Raw genomic sequence first — 18968 nt, forward strand, 5'->3', positions numbered from 1 at the left:
GTCTTAAGTACAGGAGGACTGACACTCTAACTTTCTATGATTTGAACCTCTCCTGTGAATCCAGTTTTAGATTCCGATGGTACACTTCGGGTTTAGTGTATCCCTTGGATCTTCTTATTGACGATGGAACACAGAAATTGCATCCGAAAATAATTCGAAAGGCACAATGCCGACTTAAGTACAAGAGGACTGACACTCAAACTTTCTATGATTTGAACCTCCCCTGTGAGTCCAGTTGCAGATTCCGATGATTCACTTCAGGTTTACTGTATACCTTGGACCTTCTTATTGACGATGAAGCACAGAAATTGCTTCCGAATTTAATACAAAAGGCACAATGCCGACTTAAGAACTAGAGGACTGATACTCTAAATTTCTATGATTTGAACCTCTCCTGTGAGTCCAGTTTTAGATTCCGATGCTTCACTTCTGGTTGACTGTATCCCTTGGACCTTCTTATTGACGATGAAACACAGAAATTGCATCCGAATTTAATACAAAAGGCACAGTGCCGACTTAAGTACAAGAGGACTGACACTTTAACTTCCTATGATTTGAACCTCTCCTGTGAGTCCAGTTTTAGATTCGGATGCTTCACTTCAGGTTTACTGTATCTTTTAGACCTTCTTATTGACGATAAAACATAGAAATTGCATCCGAATTTGATACAAAAGGCACAATGCCGACTTAAGTACAAGATAACTGACATTCTAACTTTCTATGATTTGAATCTCTCCTATGAGTCCAGTTTTAGATTCCGATGTTTCACTTCAGGTTTTCTGTATCCCTTGGACCTTCTTAATGACGATGAAACACAGAGATTGCGACCGAATTTAATACAAAAGTCACAATGCCGACTTGAGTACAAGAGGACTGACACTCTAACCTTCTATGATTTGAACCTCCCCTGTGGGTCCAGTTTTAGATTCCGATGCTTCACTTCAGGTTTACTGTATACCTTGGACCTTCTTATTGACGATGAATCACAGAAATTGCATCCGAATTTAATACAAAATCCACAATGCCGACCTAAGTACAAGAGAACCGACACCCTGACTTTGTATGATTTTAACGTCTGCTGTGAGTCCAGTTTTAGATTCCGATGCTTCACTTCAGGTTTACTGAACCCCTTGGACCTTCTTATTGACGATGTAACACAGAAATTGCATCCGTATTTAATACAAAAGGCACACTGCCGCCTTAAGTACAAGAGGACTGACACTCTAACTTTTTATGATTTGAACCTCTACTGTGAGTCCAGTTTTAGATTCCGATGCTTCACTTCAGGTTTACTGTAATCCTTGGAACTTCTTTTTGACGAAGAGACACAGATATTGCATCCGAAATTAAAAAAAAGGCACAATGCCGACATAAGTACAAGAGGACAGAAACTCTAACTTTCTATGATTTGAACCTCTCCTGTGTGTCCAGTTTCAGATTCCGATGCTTCACTTCAGGTTTACTGTATCCCTTGGACCTTCTTATTGACGATGAAAGACAGTAGTTGCATCCGAATTTAATACAAAAGGCACAATGCCGACTAAAGTACAAGAGGACTGACACTGTAATTTTCTATGATTTGAACCTCTCCTGTGAGTCCAGTTTTAGATTCCAAAGCTTCACTTCAGGTTTAGTGTATCCCTTGGACCTTCTTTTTGACGATGAAGCACAGAAATTGCATCGGAATTAAATTCAAAAGGCACGAAGCCGACATAAGTACAAGAGAACTGACACTCTAACTTTCTATGATTTTAACCTCTCCTCTTAGTCCAGTTTTAGATTCTGATGCTTCACTTCATTTTTACTGTAACCCTTGGACCTTCTTATTGACGATGAAGCACAGAAATTGCTTCTGAGTTTAATACAAAAGGCACAATGCCGACTTAAGCACAAGAGGACTGACACTCTAAATTCCTATGATTTGAACATCTCCTTTGAGTCCAGTTTTAGATTCCGATGCTTCACTTCAGGTTTACTGTAACCCTTGGACCTTCATATTGACGATGAAACACAGAATCTGCTTCTGAATTTATTACAAAATGTACAATGCCGACATAAATACAAGAGGACTGACACTCTAACTTTCTATGATTTGAACCTCTCCTGTGTGTCCAGTTTCAGATTCCGATGCTTCACTTTATCCCTTGGACCCTCTTATTGACGATGAAACACAGATATTGCATCCGAATTTAATACAAAAGGCTCAATGCCGACTTAAGTACTAGTGGACTGACACTCTAACTTCCTATGATATGAACCTCTCCTCTGAGACCAGTTTTAGATTCCGATGCTTCACTTCAGGTTTACTGCATCCCTTGGACCTTCTTATTGACGATGAAACATAGAAATTGCATCCGAATTTAGTACAAAAGGCACAATGCCGACTTAAGTACAAGATGACTGACATTCTAACTTTCTATGATTTGAACCTCTCCTGTGAGTCCAGTTTTAGATTCCGATGCTTCACTTCAGGTTTACTGTATCCCTTGGACCTTCTAATTGACGACGAAACACAGAAATTGCGTCCGAATTTAATACAAAAGGCACAATGCCGACTTAAGTACAAGAGGACTGACACTCTAACTTTCTATGATTTGAACCTCTCCTGTGAATCCAGTTTTAGATTCCGATGCTACACTTCGGGTTTACTCTATCCCTTGGACCTTCTTATTGACGATGAACACAGTAGTTGCATCCGAATTTAATACAAAAGGCACAATGCCGACTAAAGTACAAGAGGACTGACACTCTAACTTTCTATGATTTGAACCTCTCCTCTGACTCCAGTTTTAGATTCTGATGCTTCACTTCACTCTTACTGTACCCCTTGGACCTTCTTATTGACGAAGAAACACAGAAATTGCATCTGAATTTTATACAATGGGCCCAATGCCGACTTAAGTACAAGAGGACTGACGCTCTAACTTTCTATGATTTGAACCTCTCCTGTGAGTCCAGTTTTAGATTCCGATGCTTCACTTCTGGTTTACTGTATCCCTTGGACCTTCTTATTGACGATGAAACACAGAAATTGCATCCAAATTTAATACAAGAGGCACAATGCCGACTCAAGTACAAGAGGACTGACACTGTAACTCTCTCTGATTTGAATCTCTCCTGTGAGTGCAGTTTTAGATTCCGATGCTTCACTTCTGGTTTACTGTATCCCTTGGACCTTCTTATTGACGATGAAGCACAGAAATTGCTTCTGAATTTTAAACAAAAGAGCACAATGCCGACTTAAGCACAAGAGGACTGACACTCTAACTTCCTATGATTTGAACCTCTCCTTTGAGTCCAGTTTTAGATTCCGATGCTTCACTTCAGGTTTACTGTAACCTTTGGACCTTCTAACTGACGAAGAAACACAGAATCTGCATCCGAATTTAATACAAACTGCACAATGCTGACAGAAGTACAAGAGGACTGACACTCTAACTTCCTAATATTCGAACCTCTCCTGTGAGTCCAGTTTTAGATGCCGATGCTTCACTTCATGTTTACTGTAACCCTTGGACCTTCTTATTGACGATGAAACACAGAAATAGCATCCGAATTTAATACAAAAGGCACAATGCCGACTTAAGTACAAGAGGACTGAAACTCTAACTTTCTATGATTTGAACCCCTCCTGGGAGTCCAGTTTTAGGTTCCAATGCTTCACTTCAGGTTTAGCGTATCCCTTGGACCTTCTTACTGACGATGAAACACAGAAATTGCATCCGAATTTAATACAAAAGGCACAATGCCGACTTAAGTACAAGAGGACTGAAACTCTAACTTACTATGATTTGAACCCCTCCTGGGAGTCCAGTTTTAGGTTCCAATGCTTCACTTCAGGTTTAGCGTATCCCTTGGACCTTCTTATTGACGATGAAACACAGAAATTGCATCCAAATTTAATACAAGAGGCACAATGCCGACTTAAGTACAAGAGGACTGACACTGTAACTCTCTCTGATTTGAACCTCTCCTGTGAGTGCAGTTTTAGATTCCGATGCTTCACTTCTGGTTTACTGTATCCCTTGGACCTTCTTATTGACGATGAAGCACAGAAATTGCTTCTGAATTTAATACAAAAGGCACAATGCCGACTTAAGCACAAGAGGACTGACACTCTAACTTCCTATGATTTGAACCTCTCCTTTGAGTCCAGTTTTAGATTCCGATGCTTCACTTCAGGTTTACTGTAACCTTTGGACCTTCTAACTGACGGAGAAACACAGAATCTGCATCCGAATTTAATACAAACTGCACAATGCTGACTGAAGTACAAGAGGACTGACACTCTAACTTCCTAATATTCGAACCTCTCCTGTGAGTCCAGTTTTAGATTCCGATGCTTCACTTCATGTTTACTGTAACCCTTGGACCTTCTTATTGACGATGAAACACAGAAATAGCATCCGAATTAAATACAAAAGGCTCAATGCCGACATAAGTACAAGAGGACTGACACTCTAACTTTCTATTATTTGAACCTCTCCTGTGAGTCCAGTTTTCGATTCCGATGCTTCACTTCAGGTTTACTGTATCCCTTGGACCTTCTTACTGACGATGAAACACAGAATTGCATCCGAATTTAATACAAAAGGCACAATGCCGACTTAAGTACAAGAGGACTGAAACTCTAACTTTCTATGATTTGAACCCCTCCTGGGAGTCCAGTTTTAGGTTCCAATGCTTCACTTCAGGTTTAGCGTATCCCTTGGACGTTCTTATTGACGATGACAAACAGACATTGCTTCCGAATTTAATACAAAAGGTACAATGCCGACTTAAGAACAAGAGGACTGACACTCTAACTTTCTATGATTTGAACCTCTCCTGTGTGTCCAGTTTCAGATTCCGATGCTTCACTTCAGGTTTACTGTATCCCTTGGACCGTCTTATTGACGATGAAACACAGAAATTGCATCCGAATTTAATACAAAAGGCTCAATGCCGACTTAAGTACTAGAGGACTGACACTCTAACTTCCTATGATATGAACCTCTCCTGTGAGTCCAGTTTTAGATTCCGATGCTTCACTTCAGGTTTACTGTATCCCTTGGACGTTCTTATTGACGACGAAACACAGAAATAGCGTCCGAATTTAATACAAAAGGCACAATGCCGTCTTAAGTACAGGAGGACTGACACTCTAACTTTCTATGATTTGAACCTCTCCTGTGAATCCAGTTTTAGATTCCGATGGTACACTTCGGGTTTAGTGTATCCCTTGGATCTTCTTATTGACGATGGAACACAGAAATTGCATCCGAAAATAATTCGAAAGGCACAATGCCGACTTAAGTACAAGAGGACTGACACTCAAACTTTCTATGATTTGAACCTCCCCTGTGAGTCCAGTTGCAGATTCCGATGATTCACTTCAGGTTTACTGTATACCTTGGACCTTCTTATTGACGATGAAGCACAGAAATTGCATCCGAATTTAATACAAAAGGCACAATGCCGACTTAAGAACAAGAGGACTGATACTCTAAATTTCTATGATTTGAACCTCTCCTGTGAGTCCAGTTTTAGATTCCGATGCTTCACTTCTGGTTGACTGTATCCCTTGGACCTTCTTATAGACGATGAAACACAGAAATTACATCTGAATTTAATACAAAAGGCACAATGCTGACTTAAGTACAAGAGGACTGACACTCTACCTTTCTATGATTTGAACCTCTCCTGTGGGTCCAGTTTTAGATTCCGATGCTTCACTTCAGGTTTTCTGTATCCCTTGGACCTTCTTATTGACGATGAAACACAGAAATTGCATCCGTATTTAATACAAAAGGCACAATGCCGACTTAAGTACAAGAGGACTGACACTCTATTTTTCTATGATTTGAACCTCTTCTGTGAGTCCATTTTTAGATTCCAATGCTTCACTTCAGGTTTACTGTATCCCTTGGACCTTCTTAATGACGATGAAACACAGAAATTGCATCCAAATTTAATACAAAAGGCACAATGCTGACTTAAGTACAACAGGACTGACACTCTAATTTTCTATGATATGAACCTCGCCTGTGAGTCGAGTTTTAGATTCCGATTCTTCACTTCAGGTTTACTGTGACCCATGGACCTTCCCATTGACGATGAAACACAAAAATTGCATCCGAATATAATACATAAGGCACAATGCCGGCTTAAGTACAAGCAGACTGACACTCTAACTTTCTATGATTTGAAACTCTTCTGTGAGTCCATTTTTAGATTCCGATGCTTCACTTCAGGTTTACTGTAAACCTTGGACCTTCCTATTGACGATGAAACACAAAAATTGCATCCGAATTTAATACATAAGGCACAATACCGGCTTAAGTACAAGCGGACTGACACACTAACTTTCTATGATTTGAACCACTCCTGTGAGTCCAGGTTTAGATTCCGATGCTTCACTTCAGCTTTACTGTATGCCTTGGACCTTCTTATTGACGATGAAACACAGTAATTGCATCCGAAGTTAATACAAAAGGCACAATGCCGACTTAAGTACATGAGGACTGACACTCTAACCTTCTATGATTTGAACCGCTTCTGTGAGTCCATTTTTAGATTCCGATGCTTCACTTCAGGTTAACTGTTTCCCTTGGACCTTCTTATTGACGATGAAACACAGAAATTGCATCCAAATTTAATACGAAAGGCACAATGCCGACTTAAGTACAAGAGGACTGACACTCTAACATCCTACGAAATGAACCTCTCCTGTGAGTCCAGTTTTAGATTCCGATGCTACACTTCGGGTTTACTCTATCCCTTGGACCTTCTTATTGACGATGAAACACAGTAGTTGCATCCGAATTTAATACAAAAGGCACAATGCCGACTAAAGTACAAGAGGACTGACACTCTAACTTTCTATGATTTGAACCTCTCCTGTGAGTCCAGTTTTAGATTCCGAAGCTTCACTTCAGGTTTAGTGTATCCCTTGGACCTTCTTTTTGACAACGAGGCACAGAAATTGCATCGGAATTAAATTCAAAAGGCACAATGCCGACTTAAGTACAAGAGAACTGACACTCTAACTTTCTATGATTTGAACCTCTCCTCTGACTCCAGTTTTAGATTGTGATGCTTCACTTCACTTTTACTGTAACCCTTGGACCTCCTTATTGACGAAGAAACACAGAAATTGCATCCAAATTTAATACAAGAGGCACAATGCCGACTTAAGTACAAGAGGACTGACACTGTAACTCTCTCTGATTTGAACCTCTCCTGTGAGTGCAGTTTTAGATTCCGATGCTTCACTTCAGGTTTACTGTATCCCTTGGACCTTCTTATTGACGATGAAGCACAGAAATTGATTCTGAATTTAATACAAAAGGCACAATGCCGACTTAAGGGGATACGGAATCACCTATCCCCGCAATGTTAATATATGCCTACTATAGGGAACATTTTCTCACAAACTACTGGAGACAGAGAGGTAAAAATTTTACTGTATGTGCATTCATATGTTACAACAATACTGAAACAACAGTTTATTGTCAAAGTATTTTCTTACAGAGATATTGTACATTTATTTTTAAGTAAATTTTTTCCATCGCTTTTTACTAGACTATCACCCCTAAGTCTTTTGTAAATCAAGTAATTAAAAAATCGTTGTTTCAGTATGTAATAGGGACCTATGTTACTACGTCATAAAAATGTCAGACTTCTAGGTTGACCAGTACCTGAGATAATGTTCCTAGATGAAGTAAAAAGTAAACTTACGGGAAACGGAGAAAGAAGATTAAAACATTCCTGATCCGTAGCTAATACCCCCTTCACAGTCTTCATAATCATCTTCAAGTCTTCTTTTGGCACCCCTCTGCACCTGTCTTGCTTTTTTCACTAATGTCTTGATTATATTATCAGCATGCCTTAGTCTGTGCTGATCTAAAAAGAACATTTCACGTACCGTACGGGAACCAACACACATACCCAACTTTTGAAGGACCTGGCATTTAGTTATATTTCCAAGATTGAAGGTTGCCACAGCATCATACACACCAAAATGTAGTGTATTAATTCCGACAAACACTGTTTTTGGGAGACGATGCCATATCACACTATTCAAGCACTCGTTGGGGTTCTGCGTTTTTCCGTGAAGACATTTCATCAGAAGACTTCTGTCAGCCAGATCTCTGAAAATGGGCTTTATTTCTGCCATGATGGCTGATGGTAGACTGTGGTGGTGAATGTATTTCTCTCCTGTTGTTAGTCCCCTATTGTATTTACACCAGCTGTTTTCACCTTTGGGGCACAAACCATGTTGTGGATGCTCATCCGTGGATGCGGTGTGGAAATATAAAGCCCATATAGCTCTCCTCATTTCTTCAAGATTGCCTGTATTTTGCCTGATTGCAAGGCCATAGCAGTTCTGAATGTGGTCTATTATGGAATCAGTCAATCTTCCTCTGCCATCCAAGGTTTTCCCATCATCTAGTTTTTTCCCTTTCGTAACTGATTTTAACCTTCTCAGCCTGGCACCCATTCTCTTCTGCACATGTCCTATACATTCAAGTTTGCTTATATTTACACTGTTCCGATATGGTTTGCTTTCCAAAACTTCTTTGAATGCTTTAGAGTCACCATCTCCCAGGTATTTGACATAGTGAACATTATACCACTGTGAAGAGCGATGAAAAATTTTCTTCACCCCAGCAACCTCCATGCCACCACTACTACCATAATAATTAGCAATACAGTCATCACTGTGTTCATTTTTCAGCCTGCCTGTGCACCTACAGTATTTAGACATTATTGCAACATCAATAACCTTGCCAGTATCAACACTAGTTGCTGTTACAACACCATTGTTGGAGGTGTGGCCCCTTTTCTGCCATGTGCCATCAAACGCCACTGTGAGGTCACGACTGCCGTCATTTTCTTCCACTGCTTCTTCCACAGCAACCTGCATTGACTTCTGTGCTACATCTTCAACTGCAGATCCTTGTACATAATTGTAAGCTTCAAACTTTGAAGGTGCACTTGGAAGATTTAGAACACCACATAGCATATCACCAGCTGCTTTGCCCTTACCAATTGCTCGCAATCCATAAACTAACCTAATATTTACACTATAAAGTTAAGTTTTCTTGTATCCATTATTTACAGTTACTGAAACCGAACTTGGAAACTTACAGCTGTATTTACAAACACTGCATATTAAATTAAACTGGGCAGCCAGGCCAACATGGGATTCTACTTTCAGAGAAACGTTTCCATGACATTTTTTGCAGCACAAACTGTTTTCAGGAGCTTCACACAATATATTCGTATCAATGAGTTCAAAAACTTCATTCCCTCTATCAAGTAAATTATATTTCTCTTCCAAATCTCTTAGTTTTTTATGAGAAGCACTGTTTTCATTTGGTGTAAGTTCGTTCGGCAAATCAGTAATAAGTGGATTCACATTTTCCAACAGTGATGATGATGAACTGCTTTGCTTTGCTAATGAATCATTATTTCTTTTCTTTTGCCAGTTCACACGCTTTTTAAATACTTTTGCTTTAGCTCTAGGCATTTTCACTGCGAAAAATGAAGCACTAAATACGAAATAACTCAACAACAACTACTTTCTTATATTACACTGTTTACAAAACAGTCCCGCCACAAAGTCAAAGAGTAACTTGAGGAAACCAGAGAGAAACATTTTCGGGCAACTAGTGTATAAATAGTCGCTGGAAACCGGGATATTTGAATTCATGTCACTTTAAAGGTACTGCCAAAAAGTTCATGGTCAGCCACGAGAGACGTGTATAACTAAAGCGCAATACCCGATCTCACAAATATATAAAAATAAAATAGTTATAATTGTAGTAGAGCTATGTATGATACGTCATTTTAAAGAGGAAACATGGCAGAATATAATACGCCAATAAAAAAATTCGATTTTTTAACCCAAAATCCGATTCCGTATCCCCTTAAGTACATGAGGACTGACACTCTAACCTTCTATGATTTGAACCGCTTCTGTGAGTCCATTTTTAGATTCCGATGCTTCACTTCAGGTTAACTGTTTCCCTTGGACCTTCTTATTGACGATGAAACACAGAAATTGCATCTGAATTTTATACAATGGGCACAATGCCAACTTAAGTACAAGAGGACTGACGCTCTAACTTTCTATGATTTGAACCTCTCCTGTGATTCCAGTTTTAGATTCCGATGCTTCACTTCTGGTTTACTGTTTCCCTTGGACCTTCTTATTGAAAATTGCATCCAAATTTAATACAAGAGGCACAATGCCGATTTAAGTACAAGAGGACTGACACTGTAACTCTCTCTGATTTGAACCTCTCCTGTGAGTGCAGTTTTAGATTCCGATGCTTCACTTCAGGTTTACTGTATCCCTTGGACCTTCTTATTGACGATGAAGCACAGAAATTGATTCTGAATTTAGTACAAAAGGCACAATGCCGACTTAAGCACAAGAGGACTGACATTCCAACTTTCTATGATTTGAACCTCTCCTGTGAGTCTAGTTTTAGATTCCGATGCTTCACTTCAGGTTTACTGTATCCCTTGGACCTTCTTATTGACGACGAGACACAGAAATAGCGTCCGAATTTAATACAAACTGCACAATGCTGACTGAAGTACAAGAGGACTGACACTCTAACTTCCTATGATTTGAACCTCTCCTGTGAGTCCAGTTTTAGATTCCGATGCTTCACTTCATGTTTACTGTAACCCTTGGACCTTCTTATTGACGATGAAACACAGAAATAGCATCCGAATTAACTACAAAAGGCACAATGCCGACTTAAGTACAGGAGGACTGACTCTCTAACTTTCCATTATTTGAACCTCCCCTGTGAGTCCAGTTTTCGATTCCGATGCTTCACTTCAGGTTTACTGTATCCCTTGGACCTTCTTACTGCCGATGAAACACAGAAATTGCATCCGAATTTAATACAAAAGGCACAATGCCGACTTAAGTACAGGAGGACTGACACTCTAACTTTCTATGATTTGAACCTCTCCTGTGAATCCAGTTTTAGATTCCGATGCTACACTTCGGATTTAGTGTATCCCTTGGACCTTCTTATTGACGATGGAACACAGAAATTGCATCCGAAAATAATTCGAAAGGCACAATGCCGACTTAAGTACAAGAGGACTGTCACTCAAACTTTCTATAATTTGAACCTCCCCTGTGAGTCCAGTTGCAGATTCCGATGATTCACTTCAGGTTTACTGTATACCTTGGACCTTCTTATTGACGATGAAGCACAGAAATTGCATCCGAATTTAATACAAAAGGCACAATGCCGACCTAAGAACAAGAGGACTGACACTCTAAATTTCTATGATTTGAACCTCTCCTGTGAGTCCAGTTCTAGATTCAATGCTTCACTTCAGGTTTACGGTATCCCTTGGACCTTCTTATTGACGATGAAACACAGAAATTGCATCCGAAATTAATACAAAATGCACAATGCCGACTTAAGAACAAGAAGACTGACACTCTAACTTTCTATGATTTGAACCTCTCCTGTGAGTCCAGTTTTAGATTCCGATGCTTCACTTCTGGTTGACTGTATCCCTTGGACCTTCTTATTGACGATGAAACACAGAAATTACATCTGAATTTAATACATAAGGCACAATGCTGACTTAAGTACAAGAGGACTGACACTCTAACTTTCTATGATTTGAACCTCTCCTGTGGGTCCAGTTTTAGATTCCGATGCTTCACTTCAGGTTTACTGTATACCTTGGACCTTCTTATTGACGATGAAACACAAAAATTGCATCCGAATTTAATACGAAAGGCACAATGCCGACTTAAGTACAAGAGGACTGACACTCTAACATCCTACGAAATGAACCTCTCCTGTGAGTCCAGTTTTAGATTCCGATGCTACACTTCGGGTTTACTCTATCCCTTGGACCTTCTTATTGACGATGAAACACAGTAGTTGCATCCGAATTTAATACAAAAGGCACAATGCCGACTAAAGTACAAGAGGACTGACACTCTAACTTTCTATGATTTGAACCTCTCCTGTGAGTCCAGTTTTAGATTCCGAAGCTTCACTTCAGGTTTAGTGTATCCCTTGGACCTTCTTTTTGACAACGAGGCACAGAAATTGCATCGGAATTAAATTCAAAAGGCACAATGCCGACTTAAGTACAAGAGAACTGACACTCTAACTTTCTATGATTTGAACCTCTCCTCTGACTCCAGTTTTAGATTGTGATGCTTCACTTCACTTTTACTGTAACCCTTGGACCTTCTTATTGACGAAGAAACACAGAAATTGCATCCAAATTTAATACAAGAGGCACAATGCCGACTTAAGTACAAGAGGACTGACACTGTAACTCTCTCTGATTTGAACCTCTCCTGTGAGTGCAGTTTTAGATTCCGATGCTTCACTTCAGGTTTACTGTATCCCTTGGACCTTCTTATTGACGATGAAGCACAGAAATTGATTCTGAATTTAATACAAAAGGCACAATGCCGACTTAAGGGGATACGGAATCACCTATCCCCGCAATGTTAATATATGCCTACTATAGGGAACATTTTCTCACAAACTACTGGAGACAGAGAGGTAAAAATTTTACTGTATGTGCATTCATATGTTACAACAATACTGAAACAACAGTTTATTGTCAAAGTATTTTCTTACAGAGATATTGTACATTTATTTTTAAGTAAATTTTTTCCATCGCTTTTTACTAGACTATCACCCCTAAGTCTTTTGTAAATCAAGTAATTAAAAAATCGTTGTTTCAGTATGTAATAGGGACCTATGTTACTACGTCATAAAAATGTCAGACTTCTAGGTTGACCAGTACCTGAGATAATGTTCCTAGATGAAGTAAAAAGTAAACTTACGGGAAACGGAGAAAGAAGATTAAAACATTCCTGATCCGTAGCTAATACCCCCTTCACAGTCTTCATAATCATCTTCAAGTCTTCTTTTGGCACCCCTCTGCACCTGTCTTGCTTTTTTCACTAATGTCTTGATTATATTATCAGCATGCCTTAGTCTGTGCTGATCTAAAAAGAACATTTCACGTACCGTACGGGAACCAACACACATACCCAACTTTTGAAGGACCTGGCATTTAGTTATATTTCCAAGATTGAAGGTTGCCACAGCATCATACACACCAAAATGTAGTGTATTAATTCCGACAAACACTGTTTTTGGGAGACGATGCCATATCACACTATTCAAGCACTCGTTGGGGTTCTGCGTTTTTCCGTGAAGACATTTCATCAGAAGACTTCTGTCAGCCAGATCTCTGAAAATGGGCTTTATTTCTGCCATGATGGCTGATGGTAGACTGTGGTGGTGAATGTATTTCTCTCCTGTTGTTAGTCCCCTATTGTATTTACACCAGCTGTTTTCACCTTTGGGGCACCAACCATGTTGTGGATGCTCATCCGTGGATGCGGTGTGGAAATATAAAGCCCATATAGCTCTCCTCATTTCTTCAAGATTGCCTGTATTTTGCCTGATTGCAAGGCCATAGCAGTTCTGAATGTGGTCTATTATGGAATCAGTCAATCTTCCTCTGCCATCCAAGGTTTTCCCATCATCTAGTTTTTTCCCTTTCGTAACTGATTTTAACCTTCTCAGCCTGGCACCCATTCTCTTCTGCACATGTCCTATACATTCAAGTTTGCTTATATTTACACTGTTCCCATATGGTTTGCTTTCCAAAACTTCTTTGAATGCTTTAGAGTCACCATCTCCCAGGTATTTGACATAGTGAACATTATACCACTGTGAAGAGCGATGAAAAATTTTCTTCACCCCAGCAACCTCCATGCCACCACTACTACCATAATAATTAGCAATACAGTCATCACTGTGTTCATTTTTCAGCCTGCCTGTGCACCTACAGTATTTAGACATTATTGCAACATCAATAACCTTGCCAGTATCAACACTAGTTGCTGTTACAACACCATTGTTGGAGGTGTGGCCCCTTTTCTGCCATGTGCCATCAAACGCCACTGTGAGGTCACGACTGCCGTCATTTTCTTCCACTGCTTCTTCCACAGCAACCTGCATTGACTTCTGTGCTACATCTTCAACTGCAGATCCTTGTACATAATTGTAAGCTTCAAACTTTGAAGGTGCACTTGGAAGATTTAGAACACCACATAGCATATCACCAGCTGCTTTGCCCTTACCAATTGCTCGCAATCCATAAACTAACCTAATATTTACACTATAAAGTTCAGTTTTCTTGTATCCATTATTTACAGTTACTGAAACCGAACTTGGAAACTTACAGCTGTATTTACAAACACTGCATATTAAATTAAACTGGGCAGCCAGGCCAACATGGGATTCTACTTTCAGAGAAACGTTTCCGTGACATTTTTTGCAGCACAAACTGTTTTCAGGAGCTTCACACAATATATTCGTATCAATGAGTTCAAAAACTTCATTCCCTCTATCAAGTAAATTATATTTCTCTTCCAAATCTCTTAGTTTTTTATGAGAAGCACTGTTTTCATTTGGTGTAAGTTCGTTCGGCAAATCAGTAATAAGTGGATTCACATTTTCCAACAGTGATGATGATGAACTGCTTTGCTTTGCTAATGAATCATTATTTCTTTTCTTTTGCCAGTTCACACGCTTTTTAAATACTTTTGCTTTAGCTCTAGGCATTTTCACTGCAAAAAATGAAGCACTAAATACGAAATAACTCAACAACAACTACTTTCTTATATTACACTGTTTACAAAACAGTCCCGCCACAAAGTCAAAGAGTAACTTGAGGAAACCAGAGAGAAACATTTTCGGGCAACTAGTGTATAAATAGTCGCTGGAAACCGGGATATTTGAATTCATGTCACTTTAAAGGTACTGCCAAAAAGTTCATGGTCAGCCACGAGAGACGAGTATAACTAAAGCGCAATACCCGATCTCACAAATATATAAAAATAAAATAGTTATAATTGTAGTAGAGCTATGTATGATACGTCATTTTAAAGAGGAAACATGGCAGAATATAATACGCCAATAAAAAAATTCGATTTTTTAACCCAAAATCCGATTCCGTATCCCCTTAAGTACATGAGGACTGACACTCTAACCTTCTATGATTTGAACCGCTTCTGTGAGTCCATTTTTAGATTCCGATGCTTCACTTCAGGTTAACTGTTTCCCTTGGACCTTCTTATTGACGATGAAACACAGAAATTGCATCTGAATTTTATACAATGGGCACAATGCCAACTTAAGTACAAGAGGACTGACGCTCTAACTTTCTATGATTTGAACCTCTCCTGTGATTCCAGTTTTAGATTCCGATGCTTCACTTCTGGTTTACTGTTTCCCTTGGACCTTCTTATTGAAAATTGCATCCAAATTTAATACAAGAGGCACAATGCCGATTTAAGTACAAGAGGACTGACACTGTAACTCTCTCTGATTTGAACCTCTCCTGTGAGTGCAGTTTTAGATTCCGATGCTTCACTTCAGGTTTACTGTATACCTTGGACCTTCTTATTGACGATGAAACACAAAAATTGCATCCGAATTTAATACAAAAGGCACATTGCCTACTTAAGTACAAGAGGACTGACACTCTAACTTTCTATGATTTGAACCTCTCCTGTGAGTCCAGTTTTGGATTCCGATGCTTCACTTCGGGTTTAGTGTATACCTTGGACCTTCTTATTGACGATGAAACACAAAAATTGCATCCGAATTTAATACAAAAGGCACATTGCCTACTTAAGTACAAGAGGACTGACACTCTAACTTTCTATGATTTGAACCTCTCCTGTGAGTCCAGTTTTGGATTCCGATGCTTCACTTCGGGTTTAGTGTATCCCTTGGACCTTCTTATTGACGATGAGACACAGATGTGGCATCCGAATTTAATCCAAAAGGCACAATGCCGACATAAGTACAAGAGGTCTGACACTGTAACTTTCTATGATTTGAACCTCTCCTGTGAATCCAGTTTTAGATTCCGATGCTACACTTCGGATTTAGTGTATCCCTTGGACCTTCTTATTGACGATGGAACACAGAAATTGCATCCGAAAATAATTCGAAAGGCACAATGCCGACTTAAGTACAAGAGGACTGTCACTCAAACTTTCTATAATTTGAACCTCCCCTGTGAGTCCAGTTGCAGATTCCGATGATTCACTTCAGGTTTACTGTATACCTTGGACCTTCTTATTGACGATGAAGCACAGAAATTGCATCCGAATTTAATACAAAAGGCACAATGCCGACCTAAGAACAAGAGGACTGACACTCTAAATTTCTATGATTTGAACCTCTCCTGTGAGTCCAGTTCTAGATTCAATGCTTCACTTCAGGTTTACGGTATCCCTTGGACCTTCTTATTGACGATGAAACACAGAAATTGCATCCGAAATTAATACAAAATGCACAATGCCGACTTAAGAACAAGAAGACTGACACTCTAACTTTCTATGATTTGAACCTCTCCTGTGAGTCCAGTTTTATATTCCGATGCTTCACTTCTGGTTGACTGTATCCCTTGGACCTTCTTATTGACGATGAAACACAGAAATTACATCTGAATTTAATACATAAGGCACAATGCTGACTTAAGTACAAGAGGACTGACACTCTAACTTTCTATGATTTGAACCTCTCCTGTGGGTCCAGTTTTAGATTCCGATGCTTCACTTCAGGTTTACTGTATACCTTGGACCTTCTTATTGACGATGAAACACAAAAATTGCATCCGAATTTAATACAAAAGGCACATTGCCTACTTAAGTACAAGAGGACTGACACTCTAACTTTCTATGATTTGAACCTCTCCTGTGAGTCCAGTTTTGGATTCCGATGCTTCACTTCGGGTTTAGTGTATCCCTTGGACCTTCTTATTGACGATGAGACACAGATGTGGCATCCGAATTTAATCCAAAAGGCACAATGCCGACATAAGTACAAGAGGTCTGACACTGTAACTTTCTATGATTTGAACGTCTTCTGTGAGTCCATTTTTAGATTCCGATGCTTCACTTCAGGTTTACTGTAACCCTTGGACCTTCCTATTGACGATGAAACACAAAAATTGGATCCGAATTTAATACATAAGGCACAATACCGGCTTAAGTACAAGCGGACTGACACTCTAACTTTCTATGATTTGAACCACTCCTGTGAGTCCAGTTTTAGATTCCGATGCTTCACTTCAGGTTTACTGTATCCCTTGGACCTTCTTATTGACGATGAAACACAGTAATTTCATCCGAAATTAATACAAAAGGCACAATGCCGACTTAAGTACAAGAGGACTGACACTCTATTTTTCTATGATTTGAACCTCTTCTTTGAGTCCATTTTTAGATTCCAATGCTTCACTTCAGGTTTACTGTATCCCTTGGACCTTCTTAATGACGATGAAACACAGAAATTGCATCAGAATTTAATACAAAAGGCACAATGCTGACTTAAGTACAACAGGACTGACACTCTAACTTTCTATGATTTGATCCTCTCCTGTGAGTCGAGTTTTAGATTCCGATTCTTCACTTCAGGTTTACTGTAACCCATGGACCTTCCCATTGACGATGAAACACAAAAATTGCATCCGAATATAATACATAAGGCACAATGCCGGCTTAAGTACAAGCAGACTGACACTCTAACTTTCTATGATTTGAACCTCTTCTGTGAGTCCATTTTTAGATTCCGATGCTTCACTTCAGGTTTACTGTAAACCTTGGACCTTCCTATTGACGATGAAACACAAAAATTGCATCCGAATTTAATACATAAGGCACAATACCGGCTTAAGTACAAACGGACTGACACACTAACTTTCTATGATTTGAATCACTCCTGTGAGTCCAGGTTTAGATTCCGATGCTTCACTTCAGCTTTACTGTATGCCTTGGACCTTCTTATTGACGATGAAACACAGTAATTGCATCCGAAGTTAATACAAAAGGCACAATGCCGACTTAAGTACATGAGGACTGACACTCTAACCTGCTATGATTTGAACCGCTTCCGTGAGTCCATTTTTAGATTCCGATGCTTCACTTCAGGTTAACTGTTTCCCTTGGACCTTCTTATTGACGATGAAACACAGAAATTGCATCCAAATTTAATACAAAAGGCACAATGCCGACTTAAGTACTAGAGGACTGACACTCTAACATCCTATGAGATGAACCTCTCCTGTGAGTCCAGTTGTAGATTCCGATGCTACACTTCGGGTTTACTCTATCCCTTGGACCTTCTTATTGACGATGAAACACAGTAGTTGCATCCGAATTTAATACAGAAGGCACAATGCCGACTAAAGTACAAGAGGACTGACACTCTAACTTTCTATGATTTGAACCTCTCCTGTGAGTCCAGTTTTAGATTCCGAAGCTTCACTTCAGGTTTAGTGTATCCCTTGGACCTTCTGTTTGACAACGAAGCACAGAAATTGCATCGGAATTAAATTCAAAAGGCACAATGCTGACTGAAGTACAAGAGGACTGACACTCTAACTTCCTATGATTTGAACCTCTCCTGTGAGTCCAGTTTTAGATTCCGATGCTTCACTTCATGTTTACTGTAACCCTTGGACCTTCTTATTGACGATGAAACACAGAAATAGCATCCGAATTAAATACAAAAGGCACAATGCCGACTTAAGTACAGGAGGACTGACACTCTAACTTTCTATGATTTGAACCTCTCCTGTGAATCCAGTTATAGATTCCGATGCTACACTTCGGATTTCGTGTATCCCTTGGACCTTCTTATTGACGATGGAACACAGAAATTGCATCCGAAAATAATTCGAAAGGCACAATGCCGACTTAAGTACAAGAGGACTGACACTCAAACTTTTTATAATTTGAACCTCCCCTGTGAGTCCAGTTGCAGATTCCGATGATTCACTTCAGGTTTACTGTATACCTTGGACCTTCTTATTGACGATGAAGCACAGAAATTGCATCCGAATTTAATACAAAAGGCACAATGCCGACTTAAGTACAAGAG

This window comes from Schistocerca serialis, chromosome 6 (assembly GCF_023864345.2).
Source record: "Schistocerca serialis cubense isolate TAMUIC-IGC-003099 chromosome 6, iqSchSeri2.2, whole genome shotgun sequence".
In the NCBI taxonomy this organism is placed as follows: domain Eukaryota; kingdom Metazoa; phylum Arthropoda; class Insecta; order Orthoptera; family Acrididae; genus Schistocerca; species Schistocerca serialis.